Source organism: Miniopterus natalensis, chromosome 4 (assembly GCF_054644295.1).
Source record: "Miniopterus natalensis isolate mMinNat1 chromosome 4, mMinNat1.hap1, whole genome shotgun sequence".
NCBI lineage: Eukaryota > Metazoa > Chordata > Mammalia > Chiroptera > Miniopteridae > Miniopterus > Miniopterus natalensis.
Window position 1 is genome coordinate 12746839 of NC_142084.1, and position 15774 is coordinate 12762612.

Here is a 15774-nt window from a genome sequence, read left to right on the forward strand (position 1 = left end):
GATTCACAATTTATTTCGTGGCAGAGAGCAGCCATATCAAGTCTCGGCTGTCACTTCACCCATCAGACTGGCTGTGTTCTGGTTGATTTTGAGCTCATTTTTGAGCAGCCTATGAGCCATGCTGTGAAACTACCGATTTCCTAATCATTCGCCATCATTTTGCTTTACTGGCCCCCAAATGATACCAACAAAATCAAAAAAATTACAAGTCATTGATCAAAGGCCTGTGCACTGCTCTTCCATACGGAGGATTTTCTTTATTTGGATTTGCTCTTGAAGCTCTGAAAACAATGTGCTTTTTCCCATTATTGAAGACACTCATAGTTTGTACTTTTGCCAGAATAAAACAATTGGTTGAAAGGACCGTCACTGACTGTGCCTGAAGGCAGTCACCAAAGGCTACCATTTGATACTGAAGAAGGTGGAATTTGAAACCAGAAAGACCGAGCCCCGAGCTCCAGCTTTATGCGGTATGACCCTGGGGAAGGTAGCCTCTCTACGACGCAGCTTCCTTATTGGCTAAAATATTTACTGCACACAAAAATTTATAGGATCACAAAGAGATAATGTTTTACCAGGCCTACAGTGGTATTTAACACATCTAATATTAAATAATAAAAAAGAATAAGTTTTCTTTTATTAATGTATCCCCTAATCTCTGCATCTTGATGTTTTCTACCATCTGCTAACCCTATTGACTAGAGAGAGGACTGGAGACATAGAAATTAGAGCTGAGATAAATTAAGAAGTTATTTACTTTGTCACTCCTTTGACAGAGAAGAAATTGAGGACCAAGTTCCCACAGATAAATAAGGGAAGAGTTAAAGGGGGGAATGGATGCCTTCTCCATCCCCCAACTCCCTGTCCAGTGTCCTTTCTACAGCACATGCTCTCTCTGGTGATGCCACAGGGTTGAGAGAGACATTTCTGTTGTCTTAAGAAAATTAAGTACAGTGTGAAGGAGTAGAAAGAACACCAGCTTTGGAGTCAGATCGTTGTGGATTTGACTCTGAGGTTTGCTACTTGTTGGTTGGGTGCTCTGAGCAAAAAGCAATGTTTCTGACCCTCCCCTTTGTCACCTAAATTCGTGGAAAATCGCCTGTACCTCATGGGGCTTCTGGAAACTTTTGAAATAAAGAATATAATGTCCTTAGTACAGCATTTTCCACAGTAAGGATTCTTGCTGAATATTAGCTAAAAATAATAATTTAAAAAATAATAGTAAGGGGTTTAGGTATAACAGGCTCAAAGAGGAGATAGGGGACAGAAAGACCTTTTGGTCCCCCCAGAACCCCATCAGTGTGGTGGTTGCTCTTGGAACAGGAATTAGCTTTTCCAATAGAAAAATACCAGTGTGTCATGTCCGCCTCTTGCTCCAGGATAAAAAACACCAATTTATTTTTTTTTAACCTCTCCTTTCAGCTTTCCCAAGCTCTGGCTCTCTTTCCACTCCTAATAATTATTTTCCACTGAGAACACCCAGGTAGTGCCTGCGACGTGCCCAGTTTCTGGCCCGGCTGCTCCTGAGGCGCGTGGGCACCTCTGAGCACCATGCACCCAGGGCAGACACGTCCATCAAAATCTCTTTTCAGTGACTCTCACTGTCTCCAAGGTCTGTTCACTGTTCTGGTGAATTAATTTACACCCACAGCTAAGCCTAATCCTGCCAAGCTCTTCAAGGAATTCACAGCTCCTTGGGTTCAGCTGCCTAATCTCTCCTCACCGTGAGGCTACGTGCAACCAGATACCGTGTGCGGAATATTCCATCCGGTTGCATCGCCTTCGGTTGATTCACTCTGGTCCACTTCCAGAGGATGCTCTGACCTGTGCTTATAGTTCACGCACATATTTCCTTGTTTGCTAAGTATTTCTGCTGGATAAGCTGGCTGCAGAGAGATTTCTTCATAAAAGAAAAATATTCAGTTTTGTGATACATGCAAAGATGTTCCCGGAAGCATTAAAAAATATGCCTCCTCAAAAGGAAATTGAAACTTTAGTGTGGATATTGAAAACAACTCACTCATTTCTGTTGTGCCCATAACACGATACTCGCCAGGAGTATTTATAGCGATTCTAGAAAGTTCCTTAACTCTGGTGGCTACTGTCTTGCTACTTTCACTGTCACCCTTCCCTCATTTATGAGTGGTCTACGCTTACCCTGGATACAGACTGAAATAGGTAGACACTTAATGTATAAGGCCAGGTTAAGAGCTCTGTTTTGCATTCACAGACCTGGTTTGAACCCCAGTTTCTTAGCTATCCTTCCAAAATATCAACCTCCCCACCCTCAACAGTTCCTATTCCACCTCCCTGCTTGGCTTTCCCCCTCAACTCTTAGCACTCTTTAACAAACATTGTATTTTACTTACTTCTCTTATTTATTATCGGTGGCCTTCAGTAAGCTCTACGAGGACAGGACTATTTGTCTTTCTTACTGATTGCTGTCCCCTGGCCCAGAGAACAGCACCTGAGCTGAAAGACTTGTCAAATGAATGAGTGAGCGATGAAATGAGATAACCCACGCCCAGCCCTTGGAGCAGTGAATTCACACACTTTCCTGGCTTAGACAACGGAAAAGAGGGTTAGAATAACTCTGTCTCCTTACTCCGCAGATCCAGACCCATGGCTCCCAGTATCTTAAAATTACGCTGCCCAAACCAGACTGTAGACTTTCTAGAATCGCTACCTTTCCTTCTCAAGCCCATTTTGGAACTTTCTAGAATCGCTACCTTTCCTTCTCAAGCCCATTTTGGAACTTTCTAGAATTGCTACCTTTCCTTCTCAAGCCTGTTTTGGAAAGACACGCCGTTCATAGCATCCTGCGAGATCTTCCGTCCGAAGCCAAGTGCTTAATAGCTCATTTTTCCTTCCACTGTGAAACGAAAACTAAAATAAATCAAAGCAGCAACCTAACCGCCCAGAACAGCCCTCGCCTAAAAGCGTAAATAAATGTGCTCAGTGATGAAAGAAAAAAAAAAAAAAATCAAGTGGAGAAACATATTCCAATTCCCTGTTCCCAGGGATTTTGTGTAAGCAAAACCAAAGCAAGTTTTGTACAAACCTTCTTCAGGGTGCTCCTTTATTTATTTCTCGTAACTTATTTATTTCTCACAAGTTAAACGAGCATTTACCAAATTTTGTAAGCCCTAAAGAATCAACTGCATATTTATTTATTTTCATTCAATAACTTGTCAAAAAAGCCAAGGCGTCAGCAGCGAACAAGTAAAGTTTAGCTCGAGAGTGACTTAGCCCAGAGCGCTTTTTGGCTGTTTCTGTGTTGACTGGAACCAGAGGGAGGTGGAAACAAGGCCCCCCATCTTTGATCAATATAATGGCATTTGAGTAAGCCAACAAAAGCTTGTCTGTACTACCCAACAAGTATCATTTGGTTTTCTCACATGCATCACGACACATTGGTGCAAATTGGTCCTTTGTGTAGACGTGATACTGAGATGACCTTTTCCACATCAACATCTTATTGCCATCAGGTCAGCAAATGTTCAGATCTCCTTTACGAAACCCAACCACTGCCCTTCTGCATCTCATACCTGATAAAATACATGGGAAATTCAAATAAAATGGCAAATTCCCTGGGCTGATAACTCGGGTGGAAGTTTGTTGCATCTTTCCCCTATCTCCCGTTACCCCTTCTATAAATGTACCTTAATGCTCTCTTGGGAAATCTCTCTCCTTCAGTGTGGTCGTGATAGTTTCAATATTCAAGATGATATGCTTGACCACCTGGACTTCACCTTCTGGGGCTTCGAATCTTACATATAACGCTACTACTAAATACTTTTGAATATACACCGGCATTGATCTAAGCCCTTTGGTGTCGCTCAACAACCCAAAAAACTAGACACTATTATTATCCCAATTGAACCAAATATCCGAGACTGTGGAGCCAGTGGTTAAGTGACGACGCAGAATTTGAACCCAGTCCTGTCTGATGTGAGAGCCGATGCTCTTACCATTAGGCTATACTGCTTCTTGGTGTATAGGGACCCAACAGCAAAACACCAGTTAGAGTGATTCACCCCAGCAGTGGTTTCCTGTTGAAACGGTCCATTCCATCCTGCCGCCTAGATCCCCGGGGCTACCTATGTTTACATTTTTCTTCAGATAGCCTTCATTTGTTTGGCTGCACCATAGTCTTCTTAATAAATTGACTTTTTTTCCTTTTTAAAAATTTAAGTATAGTTGGTGTACAACATAATTGGTACAGCCCCTCTGAAAAACAGTATGGAGATTCTGCACAAAAACAAACCCTAAAAACAGCACTGCCATACAAGCCATCAATTCCACTTCTGGGTATTTATTTGAAGAAAAGGAAAACACTAAGTCAAGAAGATATATGCACCCTGTGTTCATTACAGCGTTATCTACAAAAGCCAAGGCATGGAAGCAACCTCGGTGCCTTGTCCACTGATAGATGAATGGATAAAGAAGATGTGATATACATAGTCGTATGTGTGTGTGTATATATATATACACACACACACAAGGAATATTGCTCAGCAATAAAAAGGAACAAAATCTTGCCATTTCAACAACATGGATGGACCTAGATGGTATTATGCTAAATGAAATAAGTCAGAGAAAGACAGATATCATATGGTTTCGATTATATGTGGGATCTTAAAAAATGAACAAACCGAATAAAACAAAACAGATTCACAGAAACAGAGATCAAACTGATGGTTGCCAAAGGGCAGGGGTGTGCGGGGATGGCTGGAAGATGAAGGGGAACAGAGCCAGAACTATGGTGAAAACTTTACATGGAGACACACGATTACTAGACTTAGTGCGTGCTCACACTGTAAGGTTTATAAATGTTGAATCGCTATTTTGTGCATCTGAAACTACTAAGCTGACTTTTTTATTAAGATATCTGGAATCGGTTTTTGTTTCTTGATGTCAATGAATCTGAAAACTGTTATTCATAGTCTCCATCTGCATTCGACTCCTCCAAGAGGGTACTGCTGTTAAGGACCGAACATGTCTGTTCATTTTTAAAAATTCTATTTTAAAGGCTACTTCAGTCTCCCCCATGCATGCGACGGGATGAGCCACTGCATTCCTGGAGGGCGAAGTCCTGAGAGTCAAGGGTGGGGTCAGGGCTCTGCTACCCGATGCAAAAGGAGTGCATGCTTTGCTTCTCTCCATGAATCCCTTTCTGGGTCAAAGGGATTGTCTGACTTCCCTAACTTCCAAATTGTGCTTCAGCTTTGACCTCCTTATAAAGTCCCAGCTGCTGTCAGCAGACCCCGACATCCCACTGGCACATGACCGTTCGAGGGGACCAACCCGACTAAGGAATGCAGGCTTACCCCTGCATCACTGAAGAGTCATCATTTTCTTTCTCAATACTTATGCCTATAAAATATAGTGACCATGTTGTGCTATTATTTTTATTTTATTCCTTTTAAGAACCATCCCTCCTCTGTTCCACGTGCTGCTGAGACGAAGGTTATCACTCCAGGGTCCCGGTTCCCAGCCACAGGGATGGGCATCTAATCAGACTGGCCAAGCAGAGCGTCCCATCCAGGACAGGGAGCAAATAGGGTAAGTGCTTCTTTGGAAATAACTGATTCAGCCACTGAGGGGGAGAGGGTTCTTGGGATTGTTACACCTAAGACTATAACTCTGGAGCAGTTTACAATATCTACGCAACAGAGAGGAGCGATCTTAAAACAGAATAACCCAGGGGAAAGTGGACGGGGAGTGAAGGGGAGACGGACGGCATCGTCTGAACCTCACACCCTCCACGCCTGAAGCCAGACGCCCGCCTCGGGTCCCCCGGGATAATGCTGGTCGGGTTCCCCACCACCATCCCTCTGCCCCTCTTTCCATGAACAAGTTTGAGTTGGGCTTTTTGTCACCTGTAACTGAAAAAGTCCTGGTCAATCTTTGTGCGCCTATAAACCAGAATATGTATTTAGGATTTTCAAGCATCTTGTTTATTTTTTTGTTTTTCCTCACAACATCAACACAGTTTATAATATCTACCTACCCATCTCTCTAACTACATATGCACATACTTTCTTTCTATAAGGCACTAAACATCTGGGGGGAAAAATTAAAAGCCAGCCATTTAGAAGCATGTTACAACACCATCTGCCTCCTTGTCGTATGGTTCAAATATCTTCCTTAAGGATTGGAGTTTGTCTTTTGGATTCTTACCATGACAGGCCTCAGTCTTCTCCCCTACCTAGTTGTCCCATCTCTTTACAACTTGCCCCATGAAGACATTTGACATGATTCTTTTCCTCCATGATCAAAATGAATTTTTCCAAGAATTCAATGGGGTCAACCAACAGGTTAATTAATTGTGGATCTCTCCTCTCTTAGAAGACTTAGAAGAAGTCTTAAGAGTCAGCGCCGCTTACCTACCTGCACTCATGGCACAGGGACAGATGATTAGGACAGCGCCCACCAAGGACCCCTTCCTGCATTCTATCGCAGACATCGTTCAGGGCTGCCACCTGCGTCGCCGTGCGTGGTTTTCAATGTACATGGTCACACTGAGATCACCGTACCACAGAAGAACAGTACTGAGGGAGACAGGTGGCTGTGCTCATCTACCCAGCTATCAAGGCCCTGGATTCAAATCCACATTCCCGGCTCCAAACCCAGTGATATCTGTGCTCAGAGCATTGATTCTTTTCTCTGACCTGTACGCAGGGGTTCTGGTTACACTTTATTGGAAAATGAGTTTCTGTCGCATTAACCATTGTGAAAAGAACTGCATAATCGCACCCCTTCTATTTCTTTCAAACTTTTCAGTGTGATGAAGATGTCCCGAAGTCGATGATCATGAAAGGTACATTTCTTGTCTGAGGTTCAACTCAGAAAACCCAAGTTTAGGTATTAACTCTTGGGAACTGGGAGAAGGGAAAAAATTCTCTCTTTTCCAGCACAAGGTAATTGGCACAGCTCTTCCTTGCGCGTCGCCTGTCATGACAGCTCAGCTCCTTTCTGTGCCGTCCTGCTCAGTTGGCTTATTCATGCTGCCCTTTGTATTAGAAGGCGCTTTGATTCCCAGTCATGTCTCCACACAATGGTTGTTGTTCAGAAATATATGCATTAGCTTGGAAACTAAAAATACATCCCTCCTCTGTCTGTTGAATCGTTGAACTCCAGCTCTGTGAGCAGCCTTGATCTAACTTTACCTTTCATTATTTATTAATATCTGTGTTCTGTGATCCCAGGTCAGCCCCCCTGCCCAGGTATTCATGCTACACAGTGGAGTTTGGGGCCAGAGCACAGCTCCCCAGGTGGCCTGTGGCCTGACAATGCCTTCAAAGTCTCTTGCCTCTCGGTGAAAAGAAAGAAAATCTATCACAGGTTACATTCTTTTCTGGTGAACAGGATATAAAAACCTTCCTGTCGTTTGTCATTTCCAGCCTCCTCCATGGTGCACGTTAAATAAATCTGGTTTAATGTCTCCGGCCGGTGACTTTCTGTCATCTGTAGCAGAACTACGTGGTTGAGGGGAGTTTGGCTGAGCTTCTGTCAGAAGAGGTCATATTAATATCTCAGTGGGGAATGTCACCGACCTGACCCTTTTCAAAAGACTCAGGAGTAATGATCGTAATCTGTAGTCGATTGCTATGTATTTAATACCCAAGGGTATTTATCATAAATTGTAAGGGTTTGAAATTTTCCCTTCAAATTATTTTACAGTGGCATTTGAATTCTGCATCCCAAAGACAAAGGCTGCCTGCAAATGAGCCAATACGAAAGAAAGCAAAACTGAGGGATCGAGAGACTCAGTCAGTCTCTTGGGGCCCAAACCCCACATCCCCCGTGTCACCAGAGCCAGGTGCCCAAGGGGCGCCCTTGCGTGGAGCATGTGAGCCCACCAGCTTCAGCGGTGCTGTGAGGGGGCTCAGGGACAGGACGAGCCCACCAGCCTCAGCGGGACCCTGGAAAGCAGATGCTTAAGCTCATTTACGTCTGTTTAGGTAAGTAATTATAAGGACAATCATTGAGTTTGTGAAACTGTAATTCTGACGTTTCCCCTGTGAGAGTGGGCTGCCATAAAGTATATTAATATTCTCTGGGATACTTATAATCATACACGAACCAACGCAATGAAGAGCTATATTCCTTTCCATTTTCTACATTAAAAGTATAGTATCGCATTGAAGGAGCCATCCACACATTACTTATGTTGTGCTAATGTAAGGGAGACATGCTTAACTCTGTCTTTCACCAATATGTACTTGAACGTTTCATCACTATTTACCTTCTGTCTTGTAAATATTCAAGAAATTTTCCTCTGCTGTAGTCCTGTAACATGCCTACTTTTAAGAAAATCTTATTGTCCCCTAGCAATATTTCAAAGCTCATGTCAAATTTAGAGACGCAGGGACATTTAGAACTTTCCTCCCATGTGAAAATTGTATCCAGAATCTGCACATGTGTTCATTATTTCTACACTGTTACCTATTTTATATATTTAATATGTTCATTATACAAATTTTGACTATCTTAAGAACTCTTGTGTTGTGACATATGTATGCATATAATATGGCTGTGACATATAATATGTGTTGTGACATATATATAATATGGCTGCACTGAAAATGGCAAATTAAAAGTTAAATTTATAAAGTGTTACTTTAAAATCACATTAGGGTTCAGATTCCTAATATATTTAATACTTGATTCCATGGCAGTAAATGAAATTACTGTAAAGTCACAGCTTACCCATAAAGGCCTTAAGTAGCAAAAGTATCTAATACTACTGCATTTGACCAGTTAATAAATTAGGCTTACCCACTATTAAAACATTTTCCTAGGCCCTGGCCAGGTGGCTTAGTTGGTTGGGCGTTACCCTGTGCACCAAAAGGTTGCAGGTTCAATTCCCAGTCAGGGCACAGGGGTGTACAGGAAGCAATCAGTCGATGTTTCTGTCTCACACTGATGTTTCTCTCTCCCTCTCCCTCCCTCCCTCTCTAAAATCCACAACCATATCCTCAGGTGAGGATTCAAAAGAAAAATGAAATACTTATCTAGTTATCGCTTTAACATTTGTAGCAAAAATATACTTGTAGCAAAAATCTTAGATGAAGAAAGTTAATCAGTATGGTCACTGTCCACAAGTAATAGTTTTATTCGGTCTCCTGAACTACTCAAGTAGCACATACTCAAGTTAGAACGAAAACTATTATTTGAATAATTAATATAGTAACGATCTAGGACACTTTTCTGATCATGACTGTGCCATGTGTGCTTTTACAATTTTAATGTTCAGTAAATTACTCAAAACGTTTTTTTAAATGTTCAGTCCAGCAGTTGAATAAACAGTGTTATGTTCCCATGTATTTTGTAGCTACTGGATGTATTCAGATCCATGGACAGCAAACAGTTCATCCCTTCTCAATTAGGACTTCAGCCTACTGCTAATTAGCTGTGAAAATAGAAGGGGTATTGTCTCTCTTTGGGTATACTGAAAAGCAACTCTATATTCATATCATTACAGGTATCACTGCTTTTTCTGTTTGGGAAGCAATGGGCTCACAGCTTCATTTAAGGGAGCAGATGTTTCCTTTCTTCACAGATATGTACGTTCCCCAACTGCATGGATCCTTTCATGTTTGTTGCTGTATCTCCATTGCTCAGCCAATAATGTGGAACATAATAAGTTGTTGAATACATAATTCATGCGGTGCCTCTCTGGTAAAATTCTCATTATTAAGCACAACAACAACAAACAATTTGTTAGGATTTGTTCGTAGGAAAGCCAGTGATGGGACTTTGAAAAGTGACTAGACTGGTGTAGTATCTTCATCCAAATTAAAGTTTAACAGATTCTCACAGATTCTACACAACAGATAGTCTAATGCGCTCTTTATTCATAAATTCGGCGAGGTCACTTTGGGTAACTAAAGTGCTTCTAAAGAAGAGCACCATTAAAAAGACATATTCTGGAGACTTCTGTGGGACCCAGGGATCCTGAAACTGTGGGTCAGCCATATACGCTTTGAGACATGCTTTAGATGCTTTTTCTGGAAACCCTGCAGCTAACCTAAAAACCTGAATGTACTGTACAACAGACCTATGGCGCAGGGTGGCAGAGTCTACACAGAAATACGCCTCGTGGTGTTCTGGGGAAAAGCTTTCAACTTTTTGGCTCTACTGTTCAGTGTGGCTGTGGGGCTCACTGTGCTTTTGAATACGTTGGTGGTGTTTCCATGTGTTCTGGGCCATCAGTGGAGCCTCCAATGAACAATTCAGATATTGTCTTTGCAGAAAATCTTAGTCAACATTTCTATGGTATCCAAAGAGATGACTCTGTGGTTGCAAAAAGCCCCAGTGATCCAAAATCAAATATTTATAAAAGAGTAATTGGTTTGGAAGGAGACCAGATCCTCACCAACAGTCCGGTCCATCAGATTTCTTTGAAAGCCATAGTTACGTGCCAACAAGTCATGTTTGGTTAGAAGGTGATAATCTATAGAACTCTATGGATCTATGATACCCTATGGATAAGAGGATGTATCTTGTTTAAGATCTGGCCTCTGAGTGACTTTGGATTTCTGTGTGATAGCCCTAACGGCCACAGATTTCCTGATGACTAGCAAGCATTTATTCTTTCGATATGATTATTGTCTTCTGTTCAAGTGAGTTTATTATTGACACTGAAACCATGTATTTACTAATAATCTATTTACTCTTCAGTTTTAGTTATTTTAAATTGTTAAATGTAAAGAATAAGTAGCACCCCGGCTGGAGTGGCTCAGCTGGCTGCGCATTCTCTGCACCAAAAGGTTGCTGGTTTGATTCCTGGTCAGTGCACATATCTGGGTTGTGGGTTTGATCCCTGGTCAGGGAACGTACGAAAGGCAACAGATCGATGCTTCTTTCTGTCTCTGTTTCTCGTTTCCTCTCTCTAAACATGTCCTCAGTGAGGATTAAAAAGAAGAATAACACAATCTGCAACCTATATATTAATTCAAAATATATGGATAAAAGTAATCCAAAATAAATCATCTCAATTTTTTTAAATACATATTCTCAAGGAGTTATAACTGTGGATAGAATGAAAATACTATGCAGAGACTTTGGGCAGTAAAAATATAAGAAGATCAGTAAGATGCATAGCAACGTATCATGTCATGAACTGGTTAAACCTCCACATGGTGCAGGGATGGGTAGGGATTTATGTGCTGGCAGAACTGCGTGCGTGCCCTGGGCACCCATCATTGCAGAATGTCTGCAACTATGAAAGAGATAGTAATGACTAGAAAAACATCATGTGCTTCAGCCTAAGGTAAAAAATATTAAGAGAATGTTGTCATGTGACATATCTCTGAACACCCAAAGGGGAAAATCATACTTTGGTAAAGCCTAGCAGACTAAAAGCATTGCACATAGCTAAAGCCTGGCAAGAGTTTGGACATAACTAGATGCCTTGCCCTAAGTTCTCAGCTCGTATGAACTGAACACTAGTCCTTTGCACCTTGAAAATGAGAAGAAAAAAATATTAATATATTCTGTCACTTTCTATTAATATCCATAATATTATTTAACCCTAATCTACAGAATTTTATATTTTAATTTTTTAAAATTAAAGCAGATTTTAATAAACATACACGTTATTATGAAATCTTATTCAAATTTAGGATCCGTCGATGATGGCCATAACAAGGTTTTTTACAAGCCTTATCTGACCTACAAAATTTCAAAGCAGATCTAAGCAACCAAATACAAAATGGTTCTGCTTTTTCTGATATAGGACCCGTGTGATCTGAAGTGATGCGGAGACTGATAGTCTGTTTATCTCCCAGACAGCGTCTTCAAGTGTCTCTAAACTCTGATGAAATATGACTTTGGAAATGCCGACTGTAGCCATTCCGAATGAACACCGTATACCCTCCTCCCGACACTCAAGCACACACACATTTCTCCTGAAAATTTTTGTTCTGTTTTTCAAACTGTGTAAGGTGCCCTTCTCACAAAATAAAAACATAGCCTGTATAAGACAACCTCGCCTTTTGCAACAACATGGACAAACCTGGAGAGCACTGTGCTAAATGAAATAAGCCAGTCACAGAAAGACAAATACCGTATGATCTCACTTATATGTGGAATCTAATGCGCAAAATAAACTGATGAACAAAATAGAAACAGAGGCTTGGGTACATGGAACAGACTGAGGGATCTCAGAGGGGAGGGGGAGGAGGGACTGGATAAAAGACGATGAAGAGATTAGCCAAAGAACGTTTATGCGTAGCCCATGGACACAGACATCAGTGTGGTGATGGCCAGAGGGACGAGTTGGGAGGTGAGGGCTGTGTGGGCAAAGCGGGGAGGGGAATGGGGACATTTGTAAGGGTCAACAATAAAAATAAAGTTAAAAAAATTAGCTGGTCATTTCCTGCCACAATGTCAAGCTACTGGCTTACTGATTCTTTTTTCACTGATCTATCCATACAAACCCCAAACACACAAAACACAGTTAAGTCCGAACAAATTGCCAGTTAGATCATCATGTGCAACAGATTTAATCCTCCAAAAAATTTAAAATTTTGGATGCACTTCCATCATATTTTTGTTCCAAGCAGACCTCTATGTAAAAGCACTGATAGAAATAACTGGCCAAATTAAACTCCAGTAGGAAAATCTACATCCGTAACCATCTCCACAAATAGTACCAATTTGGGACAAACTGCTCATCAACCCATAGGAAGAAGGAAAGAAAGAAAGGCATCAGCGTGTCACAAGACAACGACTTCCCTGGTTGGTAAACAGAGCCAACATTTCATTTCTCTATCACCACCATATATTTATAAGGTAGCAGGATGACATCCAAGAAGGAGCATAAAGCTAGCAGACAGAACTTAATGACGAAAAATCCTGGGCTTTGGAGTCAACCAGACAGACTTGTATTCAGATTCTTCGTTTATCTCTGGGCTCGTGTAGGCCCCAGGGCTCCATTTCTGTATCTGTAAATTGGATAATGATAGTATCTAACTACCAAGTTGTGAGTATGAAAGGAGATAATACATAAAAAATGTAATTTCACACAGTGCATGACACATAATGAAAAAATGATAGCTCCTAATCTTAGTAGACTTAACTATATCACTAACCAGCAATGTATATTTTCTGGTTGATAACAGCAAACTAATGAATTCTTATTTTGAGTCAGAGACTTTACTAAAATTCTAATCTGGACTAAATTAACATAAAATTTCAATATAAACCCGATTTCTCTCCTTAATGTTTAGATAAAGAAAACCAAAGCTCAAAGAGGCTAAGGAATTGACCCTAATGACAAGATCAGGTTTGACTGACACCAAAATTTGAATCCAGGCTACATGTCAGAATGCATACATTCACCCCCACACTTCCCAATTATTAAAATAGAGATAAAAGAATGCAGAAGAAAGTGATGCTTACCTATCAGATACTCAAGAAAAAGAAGGGAACTGAAATTTCTTGCATGTCTTCTATTCTGCATGTATTTAACATCGTGCTAATTGTTTGACATGTAAAGTCCATTTAATTCTCATTAAAATCCTGATTGCACCTATTTTAAATGATCAGATGGGTCAGAAGGCAGTCCATTTTAATTTTTGATGCAACTCCACACTGCTTTCCACAGTGGCTGCACCAATCTGCATTCCCACCAAGAGTGCGCGAGGGTTCTCGTGCATCTTTGCCAACACTTGTTGATTTATTGATGACAGCCATTCTGACAGGTGGGAGGTGACATTTTAATGTGGTTTCAATTTGCATTTCTCTGATGATCAGTAATGTTGAGCATCTTTTCATATGTCTATTGGCCATCTGACCCCAGAGATTCCACTTCCGGGAATACATCCAAAGAAACCCGAAACACTAATTCAAAAGAATATATGCACCTATGTCCACTGCAGGGTTATTTACAATAGCCAAGATTTGGAAAAAGCCCAAGTGCCCATCAGTATTCCACAATGAAATACTACTCAGCTGTAAAAAAGAGGAACTCTTACCTTTTGCGACAGCGTGGATGGACCTGGAGAGGATTATGCTCAGTGAAATAAGCCAGGCAGAGAAAGACAAGCACCACGTGATCTCACTTATATGTGGAATCTAATGAAGAAAATAAACTAACAAAGTGGAGACAGGCTCATGGATACAGAGAACAGAGCAAAAGCTGTCAGAGGGAAGGCATTTGGGGGGCTGGGTGAGAAGGGTGAACAGACTACACACACACACCAAGAAACGACCCATGGACACAGACCCCAGCATGGTATGTTACCACCCCAAGTCAGGTCTCCCCCATGTATGCGATGGTAATTGCAGGAAGCATTCCTGGGACATCACTGGCCTCCTAATGTTGCTGAATTGCGAAGTCCAGGTGGGGCTCAAGGTGAGGCCAGGGCAGTAAGCGAGAGCGAGATGGAGGAGGGCACCCTATTTATCGCGACAAGGGGATGGTATCTTATACCAAGACCAATGAGAAACATCACTGAACGACGTAAACAGAAAAGTGGTTTTTATCAGATGGACAGCAGAGAAGGCAACTGGATGGCCACTGCCGCAGTGCGGGTGACAGACAACAGGACCCGGCCCGAGGGGGACGCAGGGATCGTCATTACCACGGCCACTGCCCACGCTCGGGTGCTCTGGGTGCCGGGGCCTCTGGCAGCCCCACCTTGGAGCCTTTCCGCATCTTTCGGAAATATTTACTTGTATATCTGTATTTTCCCCCCCCAAAGAAGTGAGTGTCCAGGGGACCGAAACAGATCTGAACTATCTCTGGGCTTCGTTTACAACATTAAACTCGCCTCTTCAGTCACCTCCATTCATCCTTCCCGCCCGGGGTGGAAAAAGCACACACGCGGGGCACTCTAGGAACGCAATGCCGTCCCTACTACAGGCTTCAAGGCGACCAGTGACTGCAGTAGGTCAGGACTCGCAGCACGGGGACAACCACCACCTCTAGGTCTGCAGGAGAAGACAAAAGAAGTAAAATGAACTCAAAGAAAGAGGGAGAGTTGACTGGAGAGGTTGCCTTTCAGGGGCTGTTAGCTCGGTCAAGAGATGAGCAAGCCGGAGGGGCTCTGTAAGATGGGATTGTGGGGAAGAATGTTCCAGCTTCAGTTTCCTCTCTCCCTCCAGTGCCTGCGCTGGGCCCACCGCTGTCAAAGCCACTAGGAAGCCAGGACGCAGAGAGCTCGTTGATGACACCGACGCAGCTCAGCCTCGGCCTGGAGGGCAGGGGGCCGGGTGAAGGAGACAGAAGGAGCCTGGCGGTGCCCTTCACAAACTTTAATGTCAGTAAAAACTGTGTTCATCACGTAAGTGCAAGTCAAAATCACACACTTCCAGGAGGACATTCTCTGACCACCTGCCTGGATGCAGCACTATTGGCAGTTCCAATGCTCAAAACAAAGATTTCAACTGAACATTAGCTTAGTCAGTTTTATATGACAGTGACCTAAAAACATAATAGGCATTCTTTCTTCTTCTAGCATTTTCTCTCTGCATTCTTTCTTCTCTCATTAGCCTTCTTGGCAATTTACCCCTTAAATAATTTTTTTCTTTGTATTTCACAGATGAGGAAACTGTAACAGAGGAGAGTCCCAGGAAAGCACAGAGAGCCGATGTGACTTGGAGAGGCCCCTCACCCTGATCGTGGGGCCAGGAGCCTACTGCAGGCCTTCAGACCCCAGAGGAGCAATAATCTTTGTATTGCACCAAAATGACAATTTCACAGCAGTTGCCTTAAAGAGGAAGGAAATTATCCTGGGGTCTGTATGATCTGATTTAATC

The 15774-nt window shown here is 42.2% G+C and overlaps 1 pseudogene; it reads left to right on the forward strand.

The window, feature by feature from the left end:
- Window positions 1-10589, forward strand: part of LOC107529469 (mitochondrial inner membrane protease subunit 1 pseudogene) — a 49275-nt pseudogene extending 38686 nt beyond the window's left edge.
- The last annotated feature ends 5185 nt before the right edge of the window (window positions 10590-15774 follow it).